We start from the raw sequence: 25,219 nt of genomic DNA, 5'->3' as shown, positions 1-25,219 counted from the left end.
GGGAGGGGTGGGAGGTGAGATCCCACCATGGCTTTGATTTGCATTTCCCTGATGATTAGTGATGCTGTTGGCCATTCATATCTTCTTTGGGAAAATGTGTATTCAGGTCTCTTGCCCATTTTTTAACTGGGTTATTTGGTTTCTTTTGCTATTGAGTTGTATGAGTTCTTTATGTATCTTGGATAGTAACTCATCAGATACATGGTTTACAAGTATTTTCTCCCAATTCTATAGGTTTTCTTTTCACTTTGCTAATGGTTTTCTTTTGTCAAATTATTAATATAAAGTCACTAACATCGAGAATGAACTTGACTTTTACATTTTACATCCCAAAGAGTAGTTTTCATTACTTAAATAAGTTTGTAACATTTGCAAAAATAGGCCCATGGGGTGAACCCTCCCAGCCCCGGCTCCCCCACACCAGCTCCCTGTGCCTGGGCCCTCCCCACACAAGGCCTCCGGGCGAGGAGACCGCCCGCTCTTCCCTAGGAGGGGCCAGACGGGCCTTTCCTCCGCTTTGATGCAGGGACAACACCAGGAGAATCTATTCACCAGACAATATCCACAACTGACAGTGAGGGTTTACTTCTCTGAATTACATGCTAGGCTGCCATGTCAAATTGTGAATTAATTTAATTCAAGGGAAAAAAGTCATGTGAGCTGAGTCTCATCTGTGTGACTATCAGCTCGAAATCTTATTAGATGACAAGTTAGTTATATTTTCAGCAGCAAAGCTACAGTTTAGGAAATGTAGCCACTAATGACAGATATTTACTGGGACGTTTAGAAAGTACCCTAGCTTTTGGTGAGGACACAGGTCCTCGTTTCAACTCTCAAGTGGCTGCCCTGTAAACAGAGGTGTAGGCTGGAGTTAAGCACCCAGACGCCCGGCCAGGCAGGAAATGAACTCATGAACATTAGTCTGTTTGCTACAAATCTCTCTGCCTCCCTTTCGAGGCCCACAGGCTACTTCCAGCCTCCCCTTGGAGGAATGCAGTGAAGCCTAGCCCCACAGCAGAAGATACCTGGCCCCCTTGCAGCTGTTATCTACCGCTATCAGGATGGCAGCCTGCAAGCAACTGAGAAAGAGCAGAGCCTGAGGATAAGGGGAGCACAGACTGCTTCCCTGCTCCTTAAACCAACAGCCCAGGATGCGGACTTCAGCCCCACCTGCAAACATCTGCAAACCAAGTTGCCTTTGCCCGTTGATCTCAAGTTATTTTTACAGAACCTTCTTGGTCCTCAAAAGCATCCCTGGACAAACAGTACCAAGCCAGCCTCCTCAGGAAGGGTGAGAAAAGGCCTGAGTGTAGCACAGCCGCTTCAGTCCCGGCCCCATCCGCTTGGTAATGCGGCCATCATCAAACACTGCAGGCAGGGTCTCGGAAACAACTCTAAACACTTGTTCTCTCCCTCAGGTGAACAGCAGCTATCAGCCAGGAAGCCGGTGAAATGCTTTAATGCCGTGGAGGGGAGGAACAAAGCGACTTGGCAGAGCTACGGGGTCAGTGAGGACGGTCCCAAAGCCAAGCGCCACACACAGCCCAGCGGCCCGAAACATCCGCTTCTGCTGTTTATCTCTGCATCCGTGATTAGGCTGCGTGCAAGCAGGGCCCTGACACAAACAGGGCAGCCGAGAGGCCGTACCCCACTGAAGGCTCCCAGGCCAGATGCCCCACGCGTCACGGCCGCCGCCCACAGCCGACCAAAGGACAAAGTCCTCGTGACACAGCACATGACGAGCGAGCGGTGACAGAGCAGGACAGAGGCTCCGTTCCAATGGCCTGAAGCAGACCGCACCCACTCTCACGCGCGTGGGCACCCGCACAGCCTCCCTGGACCACGCGCTCCAGGCACAGGGGGCTGTGTGTCTCCTGCCAGGTGCCTCTCCTTCCTCAGCCAATGGCCTTTTAAGACCGATCTTTCAAGCCAAAACTGACTAGTATCTAATCACACACGCACAACATGTGCATAGAACTACGGGAGAGAGAAAACAGACGGCGTACGAGAGAAGCCCTTCTCCTCTCTCCCTGCCCGCCTGCACCACCAACTGCTCCTGCAGCTCCAGGTTCTTGAGCCCTCCTACCCGGACGCAGAGCTACTCTCCTCGGCCGGGGACGTAAGCGGTGTTGGGGCCGCTCGCAGGCTCCTGGGAGGTGCCCAGTCCTCCCTGCAGGGGGGACGCAGCAGGGACTGGGGCACCGGGCCGGTCACAGCTCTACAGGGCAGGGGCCCTCGCACAAAACTGGCCACCCCTCTCAGTCAACCCTCAAGTCCTCACATCGACACTCATCAGCAAACACCCTGAAGCCTTCACATCTTGCCCAAGCAGCCCACTTTCAAGATCCCCTAGAGGCCCTGAGGACCGCCTTGCAGTGAGAGACCCTGCCTGGCCTCGGCCGGGCTCCAGCAGACACACCTTGCTCCTCCTCACTTTCCCGGGGTGGCACCTCTGCCATTCACCGGAACTCAGGCATTATTCCTACAGCAAAATCTCTACCTGATCATCATACATTTTTCCCTAGAAAATGATGTGCCCACTTTCTCTAAGTGTTTCCACTGAGACCTTTTTAAACCTGACTCTCATCCAAAAGCAAAGGATGGTGGCAGTGAAAGAACAGGCCAGAGGACAAGGCAGAGGCTCTCCTGAGCAGTGGCCGCCCTGGCTGACTCTCCGTCCGCTCAAGCCTAGACGCCGCCCCTCCCCTGGCACCCCGATTCAGGCGCGGGGGCGCTTGCTGCCAAGCCTTCTGCTCCCCAGGCACTGGCCTTCCTCCAGCCCACCTGGCAACAGCCGACACCACACGTGGTCTCTGCCTCCCCTCAGCAGGCCACGGCCAGGGCCCTCATCCCAAGTCCCACACACTTGCACTGCAGTCCGTTCCCCTGGCTTCATCTGCTACCATTTTCTGTCGCGGGCTCCACATTCAAACAGGCCGAGCGGACACTTTCACGTTACAGCCCGCCCTCGCCCGCCTCTGTCCAGAGCCTTGCCGCAGACGGCAGTCGCTGGCCTGACCCTGCTCTCCGCACATCCCCCGACGCCCAGGGTGCTTCCAGAGCTCATCCTCCACCACACCTTCCAGACGCAGAGCCAGAAATGCCCTCTCCCTCCGCGCAGCTCCTGCCCCTCATCTCTGGGCTTCTACCACACAGCCCTGCACACAGTGAGCAACCAATAAACCTCTAACTAAATCAGTGCAACACAGGGAAAGCTGTTTAGTCTTAGAAACCCCTCCCCAAAGCATGTAACTCATTTCAGTTGCAAAAAGACACCAACCTGTCCTTCCCGTATATAGCAGGACACATCCAGAAAAGCAGTCTGAGAAACCAGAAGTCAGCTACACAACTGCCTATACACAGCTGCTTTACACCTCTGCCAAATGGGTGAATGGTTACAAAGACAGAATAACAAAGACTGTACTCTTTACAGCTGCCAAGGTCATGAAAAACAAGGAAAGACTGAAAACCTGTTACAGACAGGAGGAGACTAAGGAGACAGGCTACTAAATGCCACGTGGGATCCAGGAGCAGTAAAAGGAAACAAGTGAAATCTAAATGAATCTGAGATTCAAATCACAGAAAAACGTATCCATGCTAATTTCTTAGTTTTGCCAAACTTACCATCACTAGGTAAGCCAGACGTTAATATTAGAGGACCTGGGTAAAGAAAATAATGGAATTCTCTGTACTACTTTTTGTAACTTTGCTGTATGTCTAAATTATTGCAAAATAAAATTTTATTTAAAACAAAACCTTGGGGCTTCCCTGGCAGTGCAGTAACCCACATGCCATGTGGTGCAGCCAAAAAAAAATTTTAATTTAATTTAAAATAAAATTAAAATTAAAATGAATAAAATAAAAAATAAAACAAAACCTTGTCCAGGACATGTGTTTCCACCATACCCACTAATCCACTATCAGTGCCAAACTACCTGGCTGACCGATGGCACCGAGTCTTCCGAAGAGCCAAGGCAGTTCTGGTGCGCCGAGGCCAAGCTCCAGAGCCGCTGCGCACCGACCTGGCCCAGCCTCAGCTGCTACCACCGCACCCACAGACTCCTAGTGCGGTCGGCAGAATAACACCCCCAAGAGGCCCCGTCCTAAACCTGGAGCCTCCAGACAGCTCAGGCTACTAATCAGCAGATGGGCTTAGCAAGGATTACCCAGGTGAGTCCGGTGTAACCACAAGGGCCTTTAAAACTGGAAGGTGGCGGCCAAGAGAGTCAGAAGAGGACATGACTTTGGAAGAAGGTCAGAGATGCAAGGCTGCTGGCTGTAAAGGTGGAGAAAGGGGCCATGTGAGGAGCCTCCAAAAGATGGAAGAGGCAAGGACGTGAAGCTGCCCTGGAGCCTTCAGGAGAAACCAGCCCGGCAAGGCCCCGGCCAGGCCGCTAAGCTACAGGCCTGTAAGACAGTAAACCTCTGTGGGCGCAAGCCACTGAACTTCCGGTCATTTGTTACAGCAGCCACAGAAAACCAACAGTGACAGCACTGAAATACAAAACCCTGGGAGCACATCTCCTCCCACCCTCCACACCCTCCAGTGGTACCTCTTCCAACCCTCTGTCTCCCTTCCGCTTCCAGTCTCACTCGAGCCAACAGACTTGCAGGCTCAGAAGAAAACTATCAAGGCAAGGAAAACAAGATGCTATGGGTTAAATTCTAAGAGATTTTCTTCCCGGTTTTCTAAAATTTCACTGTGCCATTAGTCTTTGCTTAAATATCTTTTTTCTTTAAGATTAGAGTTATTGCTTAAACACAGTCTTCTTTAAAAAGTTATTCATCTGATGAGAACCCGGGTTCAGAAGAATCAGATCTAATCACTTTACCAAAGAAAAACAAAGTTCAAAACAAAGAAAAATCTCGTTAAGGTCATATCTGCTGAAAATTACTTAGGCTATGAATGAAAGCACCTATCACTTTTCTAAGTTTCATACTAAAAGATGAGACAATTCAAAGATTACCTCTCCCAAGTATTAGGGGAAATTTTTCCCATAAGAAAACATTCTGAGTTTTAGCATACTTAATATATTAACCTCTATAAACTCAAAAACTTCAAATTCCAGAGGGACTGTTCTCAAAGTAATAGAAATATGTAGCTAAGCTAAAGCTAAATCCATTAGAAGAAATCATATACCTCTAGCAAAGAAAGCATTCACAAAGCCTAAAAATTCCTTGAAATCAGAATCACCTGAGGGCAATAGTTTCAGATCCCTTTTCTCCCCTGTAAAAGGCAAGATTTCTTACACAGTGTTCTGCACATCCTTTAATTAGGCGTTTTAGTAATTTTTTTTTTAATTAATTCCTTCAAGAGTGCTGCTTTGGGGTTTTGTTGGTTTTTTATTTTTACTTCCTGTTTTACAGGATGTAAAACCTCATTTAGAAACATGGTACATACTAGCAAGGCTTAACTTCTTAAAAGTAGTAAGGTTCTTCACTGCTTTTCTCATGTTCTCTATTTTAGATACATTTACACAATGTAGCCATAATATTCTCAAGATCACCCACAATTAATGTCTATTTTATTTTGCTGGATATGAATGCAGTTTAAACAAAAAAACAACCCACTATTCAAAAATTTAGCCCAAACCTTGTGAACCAAACACCTTCCCTGAATGTTCTCATTATTTAGAAACATTCATTATTCCAGGCCATTTGAGACTGCCACTGTAAGGGGAGAGGAAGGGACACTTGTTACTATGAGCTGAGAAAGGAAGTCTATTTGCTACAGTGTAGATGAAAAATAATCTCTGATAGCACAAGGTTATTAAGCACTGACAAGTTACATTTCAATCCCAGCCGTTCTTAAAGGTCACATTTAGAGTTAAACAGGTAACTGGAGAAGAGGGATTTTACGAATTTTACTTAACCTTGACAAAAAAACTTTTTTTTGATCTAAGTGACCAAAAGTGTTTTAAGTTGAGAAAAGGCCAACATTCTTATTTTGTGAAGAGGTGCACACTGGTTTCTTTACAAGTGGAAAAAGAACGCCTACAGATTTTCAGGATAATAAATACTTCACTGCACAGATGCCAAGGGCAGGACTGGACACGTGGGTCTCACCCTCAGCCAGCCAGCAAGGACACTGTAACTCAGACGGCACCACCCCGACGGCCACCTCCATCCTAGCTGGGGCGGGCATCACAGAAGCCATGGCCCTGCAACAGGATTTTCAGTCCCTTCAGCCCTCAAAAAAATCTGAGCTATATTAACAGGTCTTCACCCTGAAAACCCTCTGGACTGTTTATTCACAGGAGCGGAGTCAGAACTGCAGGATTTCTCAAGTTCTAGAATGATGTCTTTAAACGTTTTCAACAACCAATTCCCCTAACGCCTTACTAGCTAAATGTTAAAACTACACAAACCTACCGTTACCTAAACCAAGAACTCAAGTCTTTATCACCCAAATTGTACCCGTAATTAGGCTTTTCAATAACTTTTCCCAAGTACATAAAAGGTTCATTTTTTAAATTTTAGAAAACATAAACAAAAGTGGGAAAAAATATCATACAACTCCATTTTGGTGTATTCCCCCCTCCAAAGAGATTTTTTTTTTCTTCATTAAAATGCCACAACTGGGCAGGGGTGAGGGAGAAATGTTAAGGGACCCACCTCCATTCTGGAGAATTTACACTGCTGTGGCCTTTTTTTAATCACAATCCCTTAGGAAATACAAAATAAATTAAAAAATGCTAAACCTTTCAAAAGACTCCACTACGTACACTAAACCACTGTTGACGTGACACGCGGCCAGAAGGTGCTGGAAGTTCTCATGGTTGAAGGAGCACGGGCGGCAACAGCACACGACACCTGGCGAGCCTCCACCCGTGGCCCCACAGCAGTCCTGCTAAAACTGCTTCCACAGAAGACATTCACTGCCTTCCACAAAAACAACCTTTCCTTTAATTATTTTCCTTTACCTCTTGTTCTGTGCCAATTTTAAAAGCCATGCCCCACACCTTTCTCTGAACTGTGAAGGTAAACTTGTAATGATAACAAATGGGAAAACAGCTCACATGCACACAGCACAATTCCCAGTCAATCACATAAACTCTCACGATCCTGAGTCTGTCCTTTCAAAATTACTCAGACTTCCATACCTAGTCTTCAAACAATTCAACAGATACTTCCTGAGCCAATTCTATGACCAGGGTCACGCGCAGGCTGGGCCCTGGGTGACAGAGAGACCATGCTTCTCTTCATTAGGCTTACAGACCTGCTCCCAGGGGACAGACAAAAAGTAATCACACCCGATCAACTGTGTCAAGTTCCACGTGGCTATTACAAGGTGAGGTTACAGAAAGACTCAGTGAGGAAGCATATTTAACTAAGACCCAAAGGCTGAGCAAGTGCTACCTGGCGGGGGAGGCGGGGTCTGCAAGGGAGACGATGATGGACACTCGGCAAGACCCTGGTCCAGACAGAGGGTCACCTAGGAAATGAAAGGCCAAAGGACCCAGAGCATCAGGAACTGAGAGGACTGGAGTAAAGGACTGGCACGGGTGGGTCACCCACTCAGGGTTAGGTCGGTTAGTCATCGTTTGGGGTATTTCCATAAAAATAATACTTGCAGTTGTAGCATATATAAAAAAACTCTTTGGTGGAAAGGTGAATTTAAAGAAAATTTTAAATATGCGAAGGGAGGAATGGGAGTTAAGAAAAACAGAAGAATACTAACAAAAACATATATTTACGCGCACAGTTGAGTCTGACTGGCTTAAAAGACATCAAGAATAAGATCCTTCCAACAACAAGAAGTGCCACTTAGGAACAGAAACATCTCTATCAGAATTAACGAAGCAGTAGTTAAAAGCGGATCATTTCCTAAGCCTTTTTTAAAAAGCTTTCTATACAATTATCTGCAACTGCCTGCGTTCCAGGTGCCGGGGATTGACGCCGTCTCTCATACAGCTTAAGGATAAAACTGGAAAAGTTGAACTGCACAGAAATTCCATTTGAAATTCAAATTAAGAGAACACATACGAAAACACTTCAAGACAGTAACTTTTACTTATTTGCGTTCATTCAATTTTTGTATAAAGTTTATCAAACGGGCCAAACTCAGTCCCCACAGAGCCCTGACTCAACAGCCACCGTGAAGCAAGGCAGCACGCGGCCAGGCAAGCCCGCGGCACCGCGCTCACCTGCTGACTAGCGAGGCTCCTGCTGTTCAGGGACGCTGAGACACGACGGGACTCACGCGGGCTAATGGACGGATCAAAACACTTATTGTGGCAACACATGCAGGTCATGCTCTGAACCAGCACTTGCTCACGCTCTCTAATTATGTTATTTAGTTGATGACGGGCTCACTGCCATCCTATGCAAAGTAACTCTCCTCCCATATTGGATGAAACGTAACCGTACCGTGTCAAATGTACTTAAAAACTCAAGGCACAAAAGCTTCTTGAAAAATACTCTTCAATACAAATAGCACAGTTTCTCTGGCTCTATTTGTAGAAAGTTCTCCTTGTCACTGTATCAACACTGTAATTAGAGCTAAGATGACAGCCACTAGTCACAAGCAGCCCATCTGGTTTGGAGAGATGAAAGGCCTGCTGTGAGTGCGATTACCATGGCTGGCCCACAGCGCGCCCAGAGAAAAACACCCAACAGTGGCAGCACAAAGGTACAACTGCAAAGGCGGAATTCAAGACGACGTGACACCTTTAAAAACAAGCCTCTGGTAAATGCTGTTATGTGTATCTTTCCACAATTAAAAACAAGGTAGAAGAAAAAGACCTTTTCAAACTTTCAAATCTGGGTCAAATTTGGCACTATCTTTGGGTGGCTTTTTAGCTAACTCAAGAGGCACGCACAAAGAACAGAGGAAAATGTCACAGCAACTTGGTCTTTGTTTCCTCCGTTCAGAGAGCCGGCCTATCAAGGGCGAGCCTGCTCCTGAGCTGACACCACAGAGGGCGGCCGACCGCTGAATGGAGCGTGGGGGATGGAGGGTCACAATCCAAGTTGAGCAAGACGTGCTCCCTTTTTCTTTCCTAACTGCAGTTTCAAAGTGATACCAGAGTACTTGTGCAATCATCCTCCAAAAACACAAACAGAAGTCCAGGGCTTCCAGGACAGCAGCCCCGAGCAGGGGCAACTGCGTCCTCAAGGCGCCACACACAGTCTCAGGGTCTCTGCCTTAGAATCATCCAAGCTATGCCATTGACTGGGTTTGCACAAACTTAAAATAGTAACTGTTTCAATGGCACTTTTTCTACAAGCAGTATCATCTTACATCTTTTGGCTTGAAAGCATTTCATCGCGCCCCCCCCCCCCCCCGCAAAAGATCAAAAAATTTAAGTTTTGCAATTCAACAATACGACCACTCTCCCTCCTCAGTGCAAAAGGAATGTTAAGAATATTGCACAAATCACTTCAGAAGACCCTCTCACCATATAATAAAGCCTGAAATTTGACTTCTCTACTGAGAAATCCTGTTCCTGCAAGCGGATATAAAACTTCTCATAACCTACAGAAACCACGAACCCTAAGCCTGCTGCATCTGAACTGTTAGAAAATGGTTTTGAAAGCATGGGGCCCTCTTAGGCCAGCTTAATCTTTCAAAGCCTCTTCCAAAACTCCTCGGAAGTTGGGATAGGAGACTAGCTTTCGAAACACAACGGAAGCAGAAAACCCTGAGGAGGCACCAGGAAAAGAGCGGCCCTCAAGAAAAATTAAGACCCCCCCATCCCCACCCCCCAAACGGCAGAGACACAGGATTCCGCCACACAGCCCCTCTCCGAGAGGGGACTGACTCCATGTGGCAGGGCCACCCCTGCACACGCACACTCACTCACAGCTACCGCCCAGCCGGGGATGATGAAATGAGGAACGGAAATTAACATCTCAGGCAACGTCTCACATTGTTCCTTGAGGCCAAGGGCTGCTGCGGCCGCCGCCGCCGCCGCCCTCCCCCCGCCCCCCGGGCCCGCCTCCCCTCCCCCCGAGACACCCCCGCGCGGCGGCCCCGCATTCCTGCCCCTCCGCGCGCCCGGCGCCCCCTCTCCCTCCGGGGCCCCGGCTCGCCCGCCCCCTCCGGCTCGGAGCCCGGCGCCGCCTGCTCCCGTTTCAAAACAGCGATAATAATAGGGACGCTGGGAATAACCACGGCGGCCCACACGGCGAGGGCGCCCCGCCCGCGGGCCAGAGGTCGGCGCCCCGCGCCCCGGGCGCCCGCGGCCCCCCAGGCCCGCCCGGCCGCCCCTCGCGGCTGCGCCGGGACCCCCATGGGCCCCGGGCCCGCCCGGAGCCCCCGTCCTCTCCTCAGGCCCCCGCCCGCCCCGAGCCCGCCCCCCGCGGCGCAAGGCTGCGCCGGGACCCCCGGAGGGCGCCCGCGGCCCCGAGCCCCCCGCCCGGAGCCCCCCGCCGGCCCTCGGGGCCCCAGGCCCGCGCCGAGCCCACGCTCGGCCCCCGTCTGCCCCCCCCACCCCAGGCCCGCAGGCCCAGCCGGATCCCCTCGCCCGGCCCGCCCGGAGGCCCCGGAGGCCCGTCCCGGCTGCCCCGGGCCCCCGACCCCAGGCCCGCCGGAGCCCGGCGCGGAAGGCCTGCAGGCCGCCCCGCGCCCGCCCCGACCCCCGCGCGGCCGCGGCTCTCACCGGCTCCGGCTCCGGCCCGCGGCTCAGCGGCGGCGCGCGGGCGAGGCCATGCAGCCCCGGCCCGTCCCCGGCCCGCGGCCCGAGCGGGAAAGCGGCGCGGGCTCCGAGCGCTGGCGCGGCAGCGAGGCGGGCGGAGGCGAGCCCGCCCTCGGGCGGCGCCGCGGCGGTCGGGCGCTCACTGAGGGGGCGTCGGGCCGCGCGCTCGGCGGCGCCTCCCCGCCTGGGGCCCTCGCTCCATCGCACTCCGGCTCCGGCGGCCTCTGGCTCCGGGACCCGGCGGCGGCTGCGGCGGCGGCGCCGGCCGCATGAGACGCTACCTCCCATTGGCCCGCCGTATCCGCCACCGCCATTGGCCCGCCGCCGTCGGGCACAGGGCTGCGCACGTCACGGCGCCGGGGAGGAAGTGCGCGCGGGGCCAAGGGGGAAGGCGAGATTGACAGCTTCTAGCACAGGCCGGGGCGGGACCAGAAGGAGTCCTGGGACGGATTGGGCAAGGTCGTGCGTCCGGGCGCGCGGGGGCGCTGCGGAAGCGAGCGGCTGGATTGGCTGCCTGCGTCGCGGAGAGGGCGGGTCTTTTGCTCTCGGACGTGACGATTGGCCTCCCCAAGTGCCGGAAGCGGCGAGAGGAACGGTGGCGAGCGGGTCTGGGCGGAAGACGCGAAGGCGCCGTGTCGTGGGGCGGCCGCGGCGCGCGCTGGTGCGGAGTCGCGCCCGCGAGGACGGGGGCCGGGGCTGGGGCCTCGGCGCTGCGGCGGCTCACGGCGAGTGCGTCTTACGCTGGATGCACCTGCCCCTGGCCCAGGGGCGCTGGACCCCCGTCCGCCGACTGAGTCGCCTTTCAGGCCTGCTTCTCTGAAGGGAACTAAGATCCGCAGGCCGCGCGGCGCGGCCAAAAAAAAGAAAAAAGAAAAAAAGAAAAATACTGACCTCAACCAAGTAGGGAATTTAAAGCAGGAAATATGAATAAGGAGGCAATTTTCCTTGAAACGCCCTAAAAACACACTAAGGCAAAAGCAAAGCGAAGTTCCCCGAAAGCAGAACCCGTGGGTAAAAACACACAGTCGCGGAAAAGACAGAAGCCGCTGGACACGTTGCCTCACGAGCGCTCGCCGAGTGTGCGCGGTGGGCCGGGCGCCAAACCGCGCCCCGAGGACGCGCAGGAGCAGCGGGCCGGGCCCCACCAGCACGTGACGCCTCACCAGGGAGGGGGGGCACGTTCCTCGGCCGCGCGAGTACCTGACTGCGGGCTGCGATGAGTGCTTGGCAAGGGGGGCATACCGAGTGCACGCCAGCTCTAGTCTGGGAAGTGGCTTGCGGGTGTCCCTTCACAAGTACTGATGCTCAAGGTGCTGCCGGAAGGTTGGAGAACTCCGGACCGAGTAAGACGTGGTGGAGAACACCCCGTGAGGCAGCGCCTGGCCGCATGTGGCAAGCACTGGGAATGTGGCAAGGCAGGTTGACATGTGCTGTGAATATAACACACGCAATTTCAAAGACTGAGTACGAAGAAGAGAATGTAAAATGTAAAATTTTGTGTGTGTGTTTAAGAGATGTGGAAATGATAGTATTTGGGACAACTGCACTAAATAAAAGATAGTGGTGAAACTCATTTTACCTGTTTCTTTTTTCTTTTTAATTGTGGCCACTAGGAAATTTTAAATCACACGCTGGCTGCATTCCATTTCTGTGGGACAGCCCTGGGCAAAGGGCAGCCTAACCTGTGTCCTTAAGGTGGAGAGAGGCACGGTGGCTGGGGGGACAGCGCTCACTTATTCAAAACACATTGAGGGCTTTTAAGTGCCTTCTATGTGCCTGCCACCATTCTAAGGCCTGTATTAGACATGCGGTAATGGGGGCATAGGAAGGACTCAGATAAGATGAGCTTTGAGCTGAATCGCAGAGTGAAGAAGCAAGGCATGAAGATTGGGGAAGAGGACCCCAGGAAGGGGTGCAAAGGAGCCCCAACAAGCACAGAGCCGAGTTGCAGCAAATGAGATAAGGGACGTGGCTACTGAGGGTCCCAGTTCAGAGCTGAGATTTCACTCTGAATGAAAAGTAAGCCACAGAGGGTCCCAAAGAAGTGAAGGGACCTACTGCTGAAAGGGTCGAGGGACTGCCCTGCTGCTCCGGTGGGTAACACTCTGCACTCCCAATGCAGGGGGCTGGGGTTAGATCCCTGATCGTGCAACTAGATCCCACGTGCATGCCGCAACTAAGAAACCCACACGCCACAATGAAATTCCGGAGTGCTGCAACTGAGACCCAGTGCAGCCGGATAAATAAAGGGTCTCTCTGGAGATGGTGAGAACACAGGGGAGGTAGCAAGAAATGGCAATGATGTCCAGCATGGTGAGACAGTGGGGTCTGGGGTGTGTTTTGAAGATAGAGTAGGCAAGATTTTGTGGGCCGTGGAGAAAGAGAAGTGTCTGGGATGGAGTGGACACTGGCTGCCACCACATTGGGGAGGAACAGGCTTGGGTTGCAAAACCAGGCGTTTCATTTCATACAGTGAAGTCTGAGATGCTTGGGTCTCCTTGTGGGGCATTAGAGGGCCAGCAGCAGAGAGACAGAGAGGTGACCGGGGCCCAGGAGGCATCCAGCGCAGGGGTGGGTCTCAGCCCGCAGACGGCTCCTGCAGGGAAGGGCTCAGCAGCAGCACCGCTGAAGCAATGTGGACAGCACAGGAGGCCAGCGGGGAGGCTGTCACAGAGAAAAGAGACACAGGAAGGGTGACGGGGACCCAGTGAAGGTGGATGATGGCGAGGTGGTAGGACAGGGGTCAGGGGCCAACCGCCTGCTGGGCTGGGAGGACAGAAGGGGGCTGCCAGAGCCAGCGTTGCCGTATCTTCCAGTTTTTTATTGGAAATTAAATTTGTATTGGACATTTCAACAAAATGAATTCATTTGCCAAACATCATGTGGCCAAACAAAACATCAGATCTACAAATTCCTGGTCTTGATCCCTGAAGGGTAGCCCTCCAGCCCTTTCCTGGGAAGCCTGCTTTCCTTAATGCAATGACCTGCGCCCACCCCAAGATTCGGACTCAGAAGCTCTGGGGTGAGACCCAGAGCGTGCACCCAGGTAGTTCAGGGGTCATCCTCCTTCTCCAGAGTGTCTGCCACCCCAGTCAGGAAGGCCTGGCCCCAACAGTGCCTGCGCTTGTACATCTTCAATACTGCTTCTCGACTGTGTTCGTCACGGCGTGTCCCCGCCCCACCCAAAGCTCCTGGATTCATCTTGCAAACACTTATTCAGGGCCTACTATTTGCCAGGCACTGACCTGGGAGCTGTGGATTTAGTCATGAACAAAACTAGGTTCCTGCCAAAGGCACTCACACTCCAGCATGTCTGTGTCCCTGGAACGAAAAGGACCTAATTGTTGATCAGACACAAGCCACTCATGGCTCCAGGAGGACCCAGTGATGCTGGATCCCCTCCCAGAGAAGAAACGATGTGTCCTACCAGGTGCCTCCCCCGGGCGAAGGCACAGAGCCCCCTCCACACCCCTCTGCCCGCCCACACCCCTGTGCTGTGGCCTGGGAGAGCCGCGGGGCTGCTGCGCTAGCTGGGACTCATCACGCCCTTGCAGAGTGGCCAGAGCAGGCCCACAGCCTGGCACCTCCCTTCTTTCTCTTCCCCGGCGCCCTGTGACAAGCACTGACCTCTGGGTTTGGGCCCGGCTGGCCCAGCCTCACCCCGTGCTCGACCCCAGCTTGCCAGTGTTCTCAGCGTTAGAATTTGGAACCCAAGCTCATGTCACAGTAAATTATTACGCGTTTTGCTTTCCGGTTACCATAGTTCTGTAGTGTGTTGTCCCCCAAACCTCAAGAGGAGGAAGAAGTGTGGCAGAAAGCAGGATTCAGATATTCCTGGGGCCCCTGACTTTGGACCCCCAGAACAATCCCCCAATTTTTAAAACTCTGCACCCAGTACTTTTCCTGTAGTCCTACCAGTTTTGATGTCATGTTAGAGTCAAAATGTAGTGATGTATTCTTTTCTTCAATCAATCCATCAGAAATCCAACTAGGAAGATTGAGAGTGAAAATAAGGCTTCCCAAGACTTTTTTTTTTCCCAGTAAGGCTGTCCTACACCTGCACAGTGTGTTTTATGTGATGAATTTCAGCCTGCAGTAGGCAGGGCCCTTGCTCAGCTGGGAGGTGAAGGTACACGCATTCAGCAAGTGATTAGATGCCTGCTGTGTGCTGCACAGTTTTACAGCCGCAACAAAACACTTTCGCAGTCAGACATTCAGGACTCGAAGCACCATTTTGTGATAATGTAACTGGAATAGAACATGCCAGAAGCTTTGCTAGGCGGTCACATTCAGTACGTGACACAACACGCGCCACAGCCCCTCTCCTTGGATTTGTGAAAGAGCCACAGTGTCCCTTCAGGGAGGCCGTGCTCCTGGCCACCCCTGGAGAGCATCCCTTGGGGATGCAGCTGAGCTCTGCCGGTGGTGGTGGGAGGCACAGCAGCCCCCTGGCTGGTACCAGTTCTGCAACTACCCAATGCTTATTTCCCAGAATGGTAAATTCAGAATCTTCTACTAACACAGAGTTCAGTAAAGACTTTCCATTAAAAACAAATTCCCAAAAGTGTCCCTTGGTACTTGAACATGTGTTAGCTGGAGAGGGGCCCAAAGGAATAATCTTTTTTTTTAATGGTCTTTTTTAAATTGAAGTATAGTTAATTAACAGTTGTGTTAGTTTCAAGTGTGCAACACAGCAATTCAGTTATACACATATATATACATACATACACGTATTCTTTTTCAGATTCTCTTCCGTTATAGGTTATTATAAGATATTTTATATACAGTAATATGTATATGTTAATCCCAAACTTCTAATTTATCTCTCCCTCTCCCAGCCCCTTTGGGAACCATAAGTTTGTTTTCTTTGTCTATGAGTCTGTATCATTTTTTAAAATTTCACACATACGTGATATCACATGATGTTTGTCTTTCTCTGCCTGACTCACTTCACTTAACATGATCATCTCTAGGTCCATGCAGGAAATAATCTTGCATCTCAGTTTCCTGGTTAAATGTATGAAGCTCATGGTGACTACCCTGGCTGCCCAGTGGTTAGGGCTCCACACTGTCACTGCTGAAGGCCCAGGTTCAATCCCTGAACAGGGAACTAAGGCCCCGAAAGCCACTCAGCAGCAAAAAAAAAAAAAAAGTGTGACACTCATAGATCTCTTTGGTAAAAAATAATTCTCTTTTTTGTAATAAATTTATTTATTTACTGGCTGTGTTGGGTCTTTGTTGCTGCACTCGGGCTTTCTCTAGTTGTGGCGAGCAGGGGCTACTCTTCATTGTGGTGCGCGGGCTCCTCATTGCTGTGGCTTCTCTTGTTGCGGAGCATGGGCTCTAGGTGTGTGGGCTTCAGTAGTTGTGGCACATGGGCTCAACAGTTGTGGCTCATGGGCTCAGTTGCTCCACGGCATGTGGGATCCTCCTTGAGCAGGGATCGAACCCGTGTCACCTGAATTGGCAGGGGGATTCTTAAGCAGTGCGCCACAAGGGAATTCCCTGTATATGTCTATTCTTTGCTGATTCTAATCACATCAGAATTGCCATGTTTGACTTAGACCACAGCTTGCAAAGCCAGGTTCAGAGACTCCAGGGGGACGTCCCCAAGGCCTTTGTGGGTGTTGGCAAGGTCAAGTCTCTTCCTGACGATACTAGGAGGTGTCTGTCTCCCTCTCCTCCTGAGCAAACGTGCGTGACTTGGGATAAAGATGTCCTCTGACAGCTGAGGAACACGCTGTCGTGTGTTTTAAAATTTTCTGTTTCGACACACACGTGGGAAACATCAGTAGACACAACCCACAAAAACAAAAGCTCTGTGGGCTCTTACGTAGCATCTACACATTTAAAGGCTTAGCTGGAGCTGAGGGCGGTGTAGCTGTGACCGCGCCAGGCCTGCACGGACCAAGCACCAGGGCTGCCAAGGTCAAGTCCCAAAGAATAGAAAGACATTTGAAAAAAATAACTGATTTGTATTCACTACATAAACAGCAAGGTCACAACCACAGACTCCGGATTGGGCCTGTGCTCAGTCTTCTGTAGACAAGGCCCCATGGACCCCTCTCCCACAACAACGCTCGTTAAGAGCATGTACTCTGAGACCAGACGGCTCGGGTTCAGACCCCAACTCTGCCCCCTACCAACTGCGACCCAGGGCAGCGAGTTCACTCAGGGCCTCGGTTTCCTCACCTGCAGTGGGGGGTGAGAGCACCTACCTGGCAGGATTCTCAAAAAGGAGAACCCACCCAGCACGGTCAGAACGCAGAGGATACCTGCTAACCGTGACCGCAAGCCTAACGGAATGCCCACGTCGTGCGTGTGTCCTTCCACCATTGATTTCCGGGGTCACCCCACATCACGCTCCAGGTCTCGAATGCCCACAGGAGCAAGCAGGGTGCACAGATGCTCGGCAGCCTGGGGGCCGTGGCTGGGCTGGGGGCGGTGGGGTTCTCAGAGCCCTGGGGTCCAGAAGACAGAGCTGCGTGTCACCAGATGGGGGCCGCGGGTGCACAGCAAGGTGGGGGAGAGGAGGCGGTGCCGCCCGGGAGCTGGCAGGGAGACGGGGAGACGGCGAAGGCAGCGACTGACGATGGGGCTAGGCCCGGCCTCCGTGGCTCGTGGCCTTGCACGTGGCCCTGGAGTTGTCCCACACGTCACTCCCACCTGCTGACAGGTCTGCTGTGGGGGCCGTGCCCTGGCCAGGCCCCGGCTGCAGGGCTCGGACGCCAGCCACCCGGCCCCTGCCCTGACCGCAGCCTGAGAACCGGCGTCCGCCTGCTTCCTGGGGTCCTGGGCGGGTGTTCCACACGAGCACCTAACTGCCACCACACGGTAACACGGGGACGGCGTGAGCACTCGGTGTTATAGGAATTAATACAGTTTGTCACTGAAACGCAGATGCACTTCACAGCTTTAAAAGGGATTCTAAAAGGACAGAGGTCACACCAGTGGATGCAGAGGCGCTCTGGCTGCCCAGGGCTCCTGCATTCAGGGCTGTGACCCGCTCGCACCCGCGCAGCCCAGCCAGGCTGGCTTCTCCCCATGCACCCCCACGCGTGCTTCAGTTCTCGCCTTCTGCCAGTAGAGGAGGCTTGTAAACACAGTCTATGGGATTTGTTTTATTTTGTTTATTCTTTTTTTTTTTTTTGGCTGTGTTGGGTCTTCGTTACTGCACACGGGCTTTCTCTAGTTGACGGGCTCAGTTGCTCCACGGCATGTGGGATCTTCCTGGCCAGGGATTGAACCCGTGTCCCCTGCATTGGCAGGTGGATTCTTAACCACGGCGCCACCAGGGACGTCCCTATTTTGTTTATTCTGTTTACAAAACTATAACCTCATATAGGATTGCCTCAGGGCCCAAGTAGCAAATAAACTCTCAAACGAAATAAAACATAAAGCAGCAGGGTGGTGATGGCAAAACCCAAACTGCATGCTACGACCGTCTATGAAGCCATAGTATCCTCCTGTCTCCAAATAACCTCCAACTTAACCTATCAACTCTCGTGCCGCCCCGCCCCACCCCCCTCCCAGGACTGGCTGTGAATTCCAGAAACACAGGGCCCCGTGGGGGAGGCAGCTGGGAGAGGCTGGTGTCCAGCTGCCTGTGCCTGTGTCTTTGCAACAACCCACGGGTTGCGGGCGTCTGTGAGCCGCGGTTCAAGTCCTGCCTGTGAAGCGGCCGCCTCTTCCTCTGTCAAATCAAGCCTGTCCATCACAGAGAAAAGGAGGCAGCGCCTGCAGCCCTGTGCCTCTTGCCCTGAGACCTGAGCCCCGCAGCCGCGGCCCCCGCAGCCTGTCCCGGAGGGAGGCCTGTCTGAGGGCTCAGCCCTCGCGGCCAGCTGCGCCTGCGCCGGGGCCGTCCTGTGCGCTGACCCTGTGCTCGGCCGGCCTGGCCTCCCTGGGCTAGCGGGGCGAACCAAGCCACAGGGGGAGCCTGGAAGCTCCGCAGGTCTCCTGGGCCTCCGGGAGACCGGCCCCTCTCACCCCACCTCCACTCTGCCCAGGCAGGGTCTTCCCACCCTCCCCTTCCCCACTTCCCATCTGTCTAGAGTCTGTTCTCCACGAAGCAGTCCAAACCCGTCTTATAACACAGACCGATCGGTCCTGGGCTCGAACTCCTGCAGCCGCTCCAGCACAGAGGCAGGGTCCTGACCGCTGGACCCTCCAGCCCCGGCCTGAGCCCAGCCCTGCCTCCCGCCGCCTCCCTCCACACACTCCCAGCCTCTGCCTTCCCTTCACTCCTGCCGGAAAGTCCCTTCCAAGAGAGCAAATTTTGTGTTGTGCATATTTTACCACAATTTTTCATACATTCCCTTCTCTGTGGAGCCCGACTCCCCCCTCCTCGCCACCCCCTCCCCGTCCTCGCCCCCCACCCCCACCCACTCAGGCTTTGTCTGTCTCCTTGGGAAAGTGCTTACCATGTGCTTTGTGGGCTCCACTTACTGTTTTCTCTCCCCCGTCACTAGAACGGGAGACCACTGAGGCCAGGCACCCCTTTGTTCAAAGCCGCGTCCTCAGCACCCAGGACACAGCCATGCAATACATGTCTGTCGACGGCAACTCCAGTTTATCGCACAAAGATCTCCTTTTCTCTCCAGTTCCTTCCTTCTCTGCAACTGCTCTGGGGCCTCTCACCAGCCCCCAAGCACTTGCCCCCAGAAACCCCAGCCTCCTTCCCCATCTTCCCATCAGCTTTGCTCTGGACCAGAAACAGCTCTGGTGTGTCTTCCCCATCCTCTGCTTCTTTTATTCTTTCTTCTGAGCTGTTTTCGTCCTTTGTCTTTCTGTTGCGCATTACAGAACATGGAGAATGGGCCAGCCACCCCTGAGCTCGAGGGAACAGGACAGGAGGCTGGAGGGAGGCAGGTTTTCCTCTCGTGCTGGCAGGAAGGGCCAGGACATTTGCAACCACTCGCTGGGCACTTTGTCCCCGTTGTGCCGTGACTGTCTGACGGCAACGTGGTCTGTGGAACATCCGCAGAGCCAGGCCCACCACTGACGTACTGATAAACCGTAACGGCCACAGACCTCTAGGATTCAGAACCAAGCAGCCAGTGAACATGCTGTGTCTTAATACGGAAAAGCACAAAGGCCTAGGACCGTCCTCCTTCAGGGAGACGGTGCGCTCCAACCAGCGGGCGAAGCGGAGCCTCTGTGACAGCTGCTAGCTGTGTATTATGGGCGTACAATCCAACCAGTTGCTACAGGATCCCACAGCATCCTGTTGGCCACAGGGCACGTCCAGTGGGGAGCTCCCAGGAGACCAGACAGACCAGCCAAGCCTTCCTTCTCTCCTCCTCTTCGTCCCCCTAACAAGTAACCCAAGGGACCAGGGAGAGATCCATCCTGCAACTTTCAGATACAGGCTATAAACTGGACATCCGGACACCGCCCCTCTTTCCTGCAAGTGGGACCCAGACAAGGCTTCTGAACAGGCGCCAGGGCACGGAGGTGAACCTCGGGTGCCCAGCCATGGCTCCCCGGTGGCTAAAGGACCTGGACAGGCAAACCCCAACTTGGACAGACGGTGAACCCACTGCAAACGTGCACTTTAGGAAAGGGGATGGCCCATGACAAGGGAATGTAGCGGGCGTCTGCGTGCTCGAGGTGACTGGATCGGGGACCCACGCCGGGCTGCCTGAAGGCTCCCCCGCAGCCTCCCCCGTCGCCGTGCGCTTGCCCACTCCAACCACAGCTGGGAGGGTGCTGGCCGCACTGTCAGCTCTACGCTTCTACTCTTTGACCCCCAAAGCAGGGTCCCCTCCCCATCTTCAAATATGAGTCCTGGGAATTTCCTGGAGGTCCAGTGGTTAGGACTCAGAGCTCTCACTGCTGGGGCCTGGGTTCAGTCCCTGCTCGGGGTATTAAGGTCCTGCAGGCCACATGGCTCAGCCAAAAAAAAAGAAAAAAATAAAATGACGAGTCCTAAGGAAGGGCTTGGGGGATGACTGTCCTGTCCCTGAACGAACCAGTGTGGTGACTAGTGTGATGCTACAAGGGGCTAGGGCGGTGAGGAACCCAGCAGATGGTGTGAACAGCAGACATCTTCTCCAAGCTTCACTGCAGGCAACAGCCTGCAAGCTGGCCCTCAATGACCCCGCCCCCTGGGATTCACACCCTTGGGTCGTCCCTGCCACGTGGCAGCACATCACGTGAGCAGCCCACGGGGAGTCACACGGTGAGGAGTGGCTGCCGCCGGCCAGGAGCCAGGCCAGGGCGTCACCTTGGACGCTGGCAAGTTTCAACAGACGGCAACCCCGGGCACCACCTGCACTGCGCCCCGGTGAGAGGTCAAGCACTGAGGAACCATGAGGCAATAAACACCGGCGGTTCTAACTTGCTGAGTTTTAGGGTAACTTGTTCCGTAGCAATGGATAACTAACAGAATCAACAGAGCAAGTGGTGAAAGTCCTGAGTTTGGTGTGTGTTGTCCAGACCTCTGGGAGTTAACACAGATTTGCCCTTTCCAGGCCCCTCCTAAATATCTGTCCAGAATCCCATGCCCACGTCTGAGAATCATGGAGCAATACATAGCGACTTCCTCAGGTGCAAGTTCCTGGCCAGGTTTTTTGCTAGTAGTGATGGACTTTTCCCCTTTCAAGAACAAATCTGGTATTATGAAAGCTTATATGTGTGATAAGTAAAACCCAACTAATGAGCCGAATGAAAAGAAAATCATTTTCTAAGAAAGATGTGCAGCTCAGAAACAAAACTCACCAAAATCCAGAGAGGGTGATTTTATTCAAACTGTCCACAGGGGGATATATTTTATAGATGACATCGTAATATTGGCCAAAGATCTAAATGTGAGCCAGGTCATTCGAAACTGCAAGACAGCCTCGGCCAAGAAGTTCACCATTCGGGTACAGGTACAGCCATTACTTTACGTGACAGCCCAAGGGCTCCAAAGGCCAGGACAAGTGCAGGGTCACTGTGATTTTTTTTTGTCAAATTTTATTGAAATATAGTTGATTTACAATGTGTTAGTTTCAGGTGTACAGTAAAATGATCCAGTTCTACCTACATACGTATATACCTTTTTAAAAGTTATTTATTTATTTATTTATTAGCTGCATTGGGTCTTTGTTGCTGCACACGGGCTTTCTCTAGTTGCAGCGAGCAGGGCCTACTCTTCATTGCGGTGCGTGGGCTCCTCATTGCGGTGGCTTCCCTTGTTACAGGGCAGGGGCTCTAGGCGTGCGGACTTCAGTAGCTGCAGCACAGAGGCTCAATAGTTGTGGCTCACAGGCTCTAGAGCACAGACTCAATAGTTGTGGCTCATGGGCTTAGTTGCTCTGTGGCACGTGGGCTCTTCCTGGAGCAGGGATTGAACCCACGTCCCCTGTATTGGCAGACGGATTCTTAACCACTGCACCACCAGGGAAGTCCCTGTATATGTCTATTCTTTTTTAATTCTTTTCCATTATAGGTTATCATGAGATACTGGATTAGTTCCCTGTGTTATACAGTAGGTCCTTGTTGGAACTGTGATTTTTTTAATTAATTATTTTTATTTTTATTTATTGGCTGCGTCGGGTCTTCATTACTGCGCACAGGCTTTCTCTAGTTGTGGCAAGCGGGGACTGCTCTTCACTGTGGTGCCCGAGCTTCTCATCATGGCGGCCTCTCTTGTTGAGAAGCACTGGGTCTAGCTGCGTTGGCTTCAGTAGTTGTGGTACGTGGGCTCACTAGTTGTGGCTTGTGGGCTCTAGCGCACAAGCTCAGTAGTTGTGGCGCAGGGGCTTAGGTGTTCCGCGGCATGTGGGATCTTCCCGGACCAGGGCTCAAACCTGTGTCCCCTGCATTGGCAGGCGGATTCTTAACCACCGTGCTATCAGGGAAGCCCTGGAACTGTGATTTAAAAAAAAAATTTAGCACTTTAGTTGCTGCCAAGCTGCCTAATTTGAGAAGAAGCAAATAATTATTTGCTCTGATGGTAGTAACAAAGCCTCAATGTTAAAACCAAAAGCAGCCCAGATCAACTTCAGGCCCCAGGCTGCTAAAGCGTTATTCCTATTTTACAGACAAGGTGATGGACAGACATCCCCAGAGCAGCTTGCCTGAAGCCCCTTGGCTGACAGCGGGCAGCACAGGAACCCAGAGGGACTAGGAGCCCTGCTCCCCTGCCCTTCAGCCCCCGAGGCCATGCTCTGCGCCCAGTGTCAGGGAGGCGATAGGGAAGTCTAGACACGCCCTGGCCGGAGCCGACTCACCGTGAGATGGCCTCTCACACAGTTAAGGGAGGCCGAGCCCAAAGGTCCTGATGTGCACAGGGTTCAGAGAGCTGAGGAAGCGGAAATGAGGAAACACAAGTCACAAGGTACAGAGAGAACAGAGAGCAGGTGATGGACAGGAAAGAGAAGGGGGTGCTGCAGGAGGGGGGCCGGGAAGAGCCTGGTCTGCTGAGCAACTCCCCCGCCCCTTCTCTTCCAGGGTCCAGGCCACAGCGGAGTCTGAATGCCCTAAGCCCCATCGCCCAAGGCCACTGCAGAGGTGAGACTGAGCAGGGCAGGGGTTCAGAGACAAGGTCCACCTCTCACCTGAAGCCTGGGTCGCAGCCAGCTCTCAAAGCACAGTTGTTCAGTAAATGCGTTTGGATGAGGGAATTAATACTTCCCAGAACCTCATTTCCCACGACAGCCTGGACGTGGATGGCTTCCAGGCTGATGAACTGCTTTCATGTACTTTTATTGCATTTTATCTTTACAGCAACCCCGTGGGACACCCAATATCAGCCTCACTCTGCACATAATTTCATCCCCATTTTACTGACGAGGAAATTGAGGCTCGGAGAAAGTCACCACTTGCTCGAGGTCACAGACTCAGAAGGGCAGAAGCCAGTGCTCTTTCCCCAAACCCTGGCTCCTGCCATCACCCTGCACTGCTTCCAAATAAGCCTCCTGCCAAGAGCTTGGGCTCTGAAGACACGTTTATTTCAAACAATGTTAACAGGACTGCACCTTACACTCTCCCCAAACACGTTCAAATTTGTTAGAGGCTCTGAGTCACAAATTCTCTGTGCTGGGTGAGAAGGGAACCGGGTGAGGGTGGGGCTCGGTCACTTCCTGTCAGGGCCAGGTTGCACAAGCTCTGACAGGGTGCAAGGGTGCAAGAAACCCCTCGGAAGCCTGGTCACAGTCACAGGTCTGGTCTGGGGAGAGTGGACAGCAGAATGTAGGCAGGACAATTTAACCAGGGAAATGAAAACAGTGAAGGAGGACACCTAGGAGGACGGGTGGACTGTGAAGAGAGGAAGTGAGAAAGGCAGGCAGTACAACTGTGCAGGTCAGGGGCAGCCCCTCTCCACAACTGACCACACAAGAACTTGGCTGCCCAAGCTGGGACCAGTCAGGACACTGCATTTAAAAAAATGTCCCCAAAGCTTTGTAGCTTCTGGACTGACAGGGGAAGGACACATGACCTTGACGTCATCGGCGTTACTCCTGTAATAGAGAAAGCCACAGGGCAGTGAGCACAGGCCCGGGATCCAGTCAGACCAGCTCTGAAAGTCTGTGCTATCAATTCTCAGCTTGGACAGGTTACTGGAAATTATTCTGAATCTATTCCCTTATTTGTAAAATAAATGTAAACATATTTACTTCGCACTCTTGTGAAGATTAAAAAGAACCTTTGATACAGAGCCAGGCACTAGCCAGCACTCAGTTAAGACTGGTTATTGTCTAATGACCTTAGGAATTTGGGGAATACAGAAAAACACAGGAACAAACTTAAGTCACCATAACAGGATCAGCGTTAGCGGGGCTGGGAAAGAGGCGGGGACCCTGGGGTCCCGAATCCCTGTCTCCCGGGCCTCTCCCCAGCCGTGATCCTGGCCTCCAGAGCTGGGCACGACTTCCGGAGGGACTGACCCTGCCTCCAGGAGAAAGTAACAGTGGAGGAGATGGTTACTTCTCCAAAATCAAGCATCTGTAGGACAAGACTGCCAGCCGCCTGCGCCGCGGGGCTCAGCTGCCCGCCTCTGAAGTCCTTGCCCTTACCCTAAGCCCCTCCTCGTCCCCTCCGTGTGCAGGACCCTCCGGGCACCACCGAGACAGGCTCTGTGGCCAGAGCCCGGACCAGCAAAGCCCTACCGTCGGCAGAACCCTCCTCGGGCCAAGACGGGGCCAGGGTCCGAGGGTGGGAGTCGGAGTCAGCGTCTGGGATCCAGGGTCGGAGTCGGGGTCAGGGTCCAGGACCCAGGGTCGGAGTCGGGGTCAGGGTCCGGGGCCCAGGGTCGGAGTCGGGGTCAGCGTCCGGGACCCAGGGTCGGAGTCGGGGTCAGGGTCCGGGACCCAGGGTCGGAGTCGGGGTCAGGGTCCGGGACCCAGGGGGTCGGAGTCGGGGTCAGGGTCCGGGACCCAGAGTCGGAGTCGGGGTCAGGGTCCGGGACCCAGGGTCGGAGTCGGGGTCAGCGTCCGGGACCCAGGGTCGGAGTCGGGGTCAGGGTCCGGGACCCAGGGTCGGAGTCGGGGTCAGGGTCCGGGACTCAGGGGGTCGGAATCGGGGTCAGGGTCCGGGATCCAGGGTCGGACTCGGGGTCAGGGTCCGGGACCCAGGGTCGGAGTCGGGGTCAGGCT

The 25,219-nt window shown here is 53.2% G+C and overlaps 1 protein-coding gene across 11 annotated transcripts in view; it reads right to left on the bottom strand.

Moving 5' to 3' along the window:
- The window catches only part of ANKRD11 (ankyrin repeat domain containing 11), a 153,846-nt gene extending 142,945 nt beyond the window's left edge, over positions 1 to 10,901 (bottom strand). For 10 of the 11 annotated variants that reach the window (XM_057711377.1, XM_057711389.1, XM_057711374.1 and 7 more), the window contains exon 1: positions 10,605 to 10,900. The gene's annotated coding sequence lies outside the window, so the exon portion shown is untranslated. Of the gene's footprint in view, positions 1 to 10,604 lie in introns of all 11 variants that reach the window. The other variant, XM_057711387.1, reaches the window with a different exon arrangement.
- Between the last annotated feature and the right edge of the window lie 14,318 nt (positions 10,902 to 25,219).

This window comes from Hippopotamus amphibius, chromosome 16, assembly GCF_030028045.1.
Source record: "Hippopotamus amphibius kiboko isolate mHipAmp2 chromosome 16, mHipAmp2.hap2, whole genome shotgun sequence".
Lineage (NCBI taxonomy): Eukaryota > Metazoa > Chordata > Mammalia > Artiodactyla > Hippopotamidae > Hippopotamus > Hippopotamus amphibius.
This window is presented reverse-complemented; position numbering and strand designations above follow the sequence as displayed.